The sequence below is a fragment of the Rhagoletis zephyria genome, unplaced genomic scaffold, assembly GCF_001687245.7.
Source record: "Rhagoletis zephyria isolate East Lansing unplaced genomic scaffold, Rhagoletis_zephyria_1.1 Rzeph_scaffold_00047, whole genome shotgun sequence".
NCBI lineage: Eukaryota > Metazoa > Arthropoda > Insecta > Diptera > Tephritidae > Rhagoletis > Rhagoletis zephyria.
Window position 1 is genome coordinate 434812 of NW_016157131.1, and position 5665 is coordinate 440476.

The following is a 5665-nucleotide window of genomic DNA, read 5'->3' on the forward strand; positions in this document are numbered from 1 at the left end:
ATAAGCGTCTGAAAGTGATGAAGGTAAGATAGAGTAAGCACTGTGACCTGTAAGTCTATTGCGCCCTCAGCTCATCACAAAACCCCTAGGGTTAGACTCTATAAATTTCAGAATGGATCCCGGGGTATGCTTCGGCATAGATGTCCTATACTCCTCTCTCTTCTACGTAAAACGGTCTCACACTCCAGAAGAAAGTGTAATGATGTCTGCTTGGCGGGGTCACAGAAGCGCTAGCTTATGCAAATGGCGTCTTAGCCTACAATGGCCCGTCAAAATGCCTGCAAAAATTCTTAGTTTCTCCTTGACGCGGACCGGTGATGCTATTTCCTTTCTGAGCGCTTCTTTTATCGTGCGGAAGACTTATCGAAAGGAAGGACGGGCTCAGGTTCTGTCGAGGTCGAGGCTGCAGCCATGCTGGCTATCTGTTCGGCTTCCTCATTGCCATCAACTTCCATGTGCACTGGTATCCATAACATTAGGATATCATTAATTTCAGCCATGACATTAAGCTTCTCTATACACTCTAGGACCACGAAGGTTTTATTAACCTCGAAGGATGAGAGAGTTTTGAGTGCCTCTTGACTATCAATTAAAATTAGTTAAATCTGCATACAGACTGCTGGCATAGACTTCCGCATGGAAAATGCTTATAAAGGTTCCCACGGCCGCCGAAAACGGCAGTCTTAGGCCATACATATACGTAAGCCTAGCCACCTTCAAGTTTCTTTCGTAAACTGCTATGTATACATATCATCTGTGGGGAGCAGAACCAATGACAGCTGGAAGCCTAGCTTGTCTCTGTGATAAGACGACCTTACCTTTGCCAAAGCCCCCTCTCGTGAAATTTGGGAGAGTTCGCATTGCAGCCTGCTGTTCAAATGTAATATGCAGTGGAGGCATTTGGGCTTTGCCTCCGTATGCCAACGCACCTCAAACGAGGAAGCTTGATAAGGATCTGTCTCACCATTACCTGCAATTACTACAGTGCCCACCATCAGCAGGTGTGCTGCTTATTTATTAGACCTGCGCTATTTTCTCATACTCCTACCCTGCTCGGCCAATAAATTGACCTATAATCATTTGACTATTTGCTCCCATGCGGGTTTCATCTCTTCACCTACATAATATATAATATATTATACATATATATTATTTAGGTTTTATCGAAATTATAGTAAATTTTATGAAATTTTCACAATTTTCTACAAAATATGCGTAAATAAATGCACAAGTACAATAAGGGTACATTTAATACATATACATACTGTGTATGTAAATGCAAGTTCACATAAAGAAAGACACATCAAAATATAAAAATTCAAATTATTCATTAATAATTCCACAATTTAGCGGCGTCCACGACGTCTCGAAGTGCGTCGACTGCGGCTCCGGCTACGAGCAACGCGTCTCCTTCGTAGCCTCATACCACGATCTTCCGACTCGCCACCATTATCCGCATTAGCTTTCGGTTCTAGTTCGCTAGCTTTCTCGGAAACAATCACCGTTTCCTTAACCTCATTATTGGGAAGCACCTGCGGAGGGTATGGAAAAAAATTAAAATTTAATGCTGTGTTCACCAGCTTTCCATTGGTAAACTCCTAAAAGAAAAATCGTTACTTACGCAAGATGCGTCAGCGATATGCGTTGCAATTTTGGTGACCGTTACTGGTTCTTCTAGATTTTGCACTGCAAGCATAACTAAGTGCCCATTTTGATTTGCCATTAGTTGCGTAAAATTTAAATTTATTTATTTAAGTGTACATAAAATTCAAATTTATTTTGCTCTAACACGACAACGAAAATTCGTTTTCAATACGATTAATTTTTCTTTTCTAATGAAAACAAGGCACATTAAACAGGTAGTATCAGTAGAGCAAAAACAACATTTGCGTGTATTTTGTTGTTGCTTCTGGTATCGAAAGTGTCAACAACTGTTCTGAATTTTTTCTTCTAAATCAAAAATTATAAAAAATAAAAAATTGAAATTGGAAAAAATAAAAATTGATGCAACTTTCTTTCCTAGTAAATTTGTTTGCTTCTCGAAGCATTGATCCATCCTTTGCAAGGCCCAGTAATCAGCGGTCGTGCTGCCGAGTTGGGCGAACGTTCCAAAAGCTGCTATTCAATCGCTTGTTTTGTATGGAAAAAGGTTTCACATGCAAATGGATTTTAACAATTCAGAATTTTTGTGAGAAAAAATTAAAAATATTTGACATTTTCGAGACCAAATAATTTGAAAATAAATCAAATCAGCTGCTCTACTGATACTACCTGTTCAATGTACCTTGAATGAAAATTTTTTTTTGAAGTTTTGCGCCTTGATTAGAGATTGTAGACGAAAATTTGTTTCGAGTGCAAGTATTTATTTCATAATAACCAGTAGATACCCGGCGCACAGTGTGCCGTACAGCAAAAGATGGATGGACAAAATAATTTAACGATGGTTTTGGAGTATATTTAAGCTGCTTATTTCCGATATAATATCAATTATTACAAATTGGTTCTTGTTTGCAATTTTTGCGAATTGAGCAAAATTTTCGGTTGCTGGAATTCGAAAAGGTTTTTTTCCATCACCACGGGAAAAATTTATTTGTTTTTCAGACGATTATGAAAGCTTTAAACTCGCGCATATCGAAAGAATTTGATGTGGTATACTTTTGTTTACGCCCATAAAGTGTATTTTTTTTTAGAAACAAACAAGGATTTTAGTTCATTTGTTTTATAGTAATTTTGTTGTAAATCGAACATTTGACATCATATAAAAACTATGTACATATGTATGTATGTATAGGTACCCCTTGGCTTATAAATAATTATAAGTCTGGCCTTTAATTTGGTAAAAGCCAAGCAGCTATAGAAGAATATTTGTGAAAAATATGCCAAACAGTTTCGTTTACTTTCGTAAACTTTACATTACAAACACAAAAACAAATCGATTTAATAGTTTTCCAAATATCTCGAGAACGTGGTGAGGAAAAAATTTGGAAAAAATTACACATACACACATAAAAATTTTCTATGAAAAGAAATATTTTGTACNATTTAATAGTTTTCCAAATATCTCGAGAACGTGGTGAGGAAAAAATTTGGAAAAAATTACACATACACACATAAAAATTTTCTATGAAAATAAATATTTTGTACATTTTTTTTCTTGAAAAAATTTTCACATACATATTTTTTGATAAAAAAAATTAGTTTTTGAAAATATGCCATCTCAAAAAAAATAAATAAAAAAATAAAAATCACAATGGTATCTCTGAGTATTGCGCAATATTTAAGTATAGTATTATGGGGTGCACTCTACAATAATTTGAGTTATGAATGTTTTTACACAGAAGTTGAGTAAAATGAGTACATTGCAAATTTACAAATTTTTTAAATATTCTTTGGAAATTTTTTTTTTTTGGTATGTAGTTTTGTAGCCCATTAGCATAATAAAGTGCAAGTTTTAAATGATTTCAAAACTGGAGTTAATTTTTTTTTAACTTCTTTGAAAACGGTTTTGTGCATTTTCTTCCACAAGAAAAAATATAAATAAATATATAATAAATATATTAAAAATCAACGCAATTTTTAAATAGCTTAAATCTTGCTCTTTATTATAATAAAATTTAATGGGCTAGAAAACTTTCGCCGAAGGTGTTGCGGGTTTGTGCCATATAAAAATTAATTGTGTTTATTCGTTATATGGAAGCAAATGAGAGAAAAAAAATCTAAAAAAATCAATGGTAATTTTTAGCAATTTGAAACTTGCATATTATTATACTAAAATTGAATGCGCTATAAAACTGTGTACTAAAAAAAATCTAGAACTTCTGAGAAAAAAGTACAAAATTTGTTGCACTTTTTTGCGGTCTTTGAAAAAGTTTAAAAATTGGGTTCATTATCGCTTTGAAATGGGGTTGTTATAGGTATGTCCAATACTGTATATACTAGAGTGGTCCAAATAAAAAGTTTAAAATGTCAAGCTCTCACGGCCAAGGATTTTCTAAATGAAAAAAGAATACAGAAGCAAAAATTAGTTTTTTGTATATGTATTTTTTTAAATTTAATATTTATGTACGATATTTTTGTAATAATTATTGCGACCAAAGTTTTCATGCAATTTTGATGAAACTTTGTGAGAACGCCCTATCTCAGAAAACTTTCCGATTAAAAAACGCCCTATCTGAACATAGTTTTAATATATTTTCAGTTGAGATAGGCCGTTTTTGAGCCAAATTCTGATATAGGTCGTTCTTGAAAAGTTTTCTGAGATAGGGCGTTCTCACAAAGTTTCATCAAATTTGCATGAAAACTTTGGTCGCAATAATTATTACAAAAATATGGTACATAAATATTAAATTTAAAAAAATACATATACAAAAAACTAATTTTTACTTCTGTATTCTTTTTTCATTTAGAAAATCCTTGGCCGTGAGAGCTTAACATTTTAAACTTTTTATTTGGACCACTCTAGTATATACAGTATTGGACATACCTATATCAACCCCATTTCAAAGCGATAATGTTTGCCACTTATGTTTAATTATTTATTTTTAAGAATTTTCAATTAAAAAACAGTTCATTCTCTAATAGAACTCATATGAACCTAATTTTTAAACTTTAAATTTTCAACTTTTTTCTCAGAAGTTCTAGATTTTTTTTAGTACACAGTTTTATAGCGCATTCAATTTTAGTATAATAATATGCAAGTTTCAAGTTGCTAAAAATTACCATTGATTTTTTTAGATTTTTTTTCTCTCATTTGCACAATTAATTTTTATATGGCACAAACCCGCAACATCTTCGGCGAAAGTTTTCTAGCCCATTAAATGTTATTATAATAAAGAGCAAGTTTTAAGCTACTTAAAAATTGCGTTGATTTTAAATATATTTTATGCTGACGGCGTTTTGCACTTTTTTCTTGTGGAAGAAAATGCGCAAAACCGTTTTCAAAGAAAATTAAAAAAAAAAAAAATAACTCCAGTTTTGAAATCATTTAAAACTTGCACTTTAACTTTATTATGCTAAAATTTAATGGGCTACAAAACTACATACCAAAAGAATTCCCAAAATATATTTAAAAAATTTGTAAATTTGCAAATGTACTCATTTTACTCAACTTCTGTGTAAAAACATTCATAACTCAAATTATTGTAGAGTGCATCCCATAATACTACACTTAAATATTGCGCAATACTCAGAGATACCATTGTGATTTTTTTTAATTTTTTTTTTGAGATGGCATATTTTTAAAAATGAATTTTTTTATCAAAAAATTTGTATGTGAAAAATTTTTCAAGAAAAAAAATTTAAAAAATATTTATTTTCATAGAGAATTTTGATGTGTGTATGTGTATATTTTTCCAAATTTTTTCCGTTCTCGAGATATTTGGAAAACCATTAAATCGATTTGTTTTTGTTTTTGTAATGTAAAGTTTTTAAAAATGTATTGATCAAGCTCAAATTACATATTTATTTATTATCTATGTTATGCATCAACCCTAAAAATTTGAAACAAAACAAACACATGTAATTCTCTAAAAACCGTTTATGCTTTCTTTCGCTTATGTTTGCAAATTAGATAAACCTTTGTAGGAAAATATTTGGTTAAATTATTTTGTCCATCTTGCTTGTTCTGCACGGCACACTGTGCGCCGGGTATCTACTGGTTATTATG

General features: G+C 31.9%; 1 protein-coding gene across 8 annotated transcripts in view; it reads left to right on the forward strand.

Moving 5' to 3' along the window:
• The window catches only part of Bsg (immunoglobulin domain-containing protein Bsg), a 100708-nt gene that overhangs the window by 73006 nt on the left and 22037 nt on the right, over window positions 1–5665 (forward strand). The window lies entirely within an intron of this gene.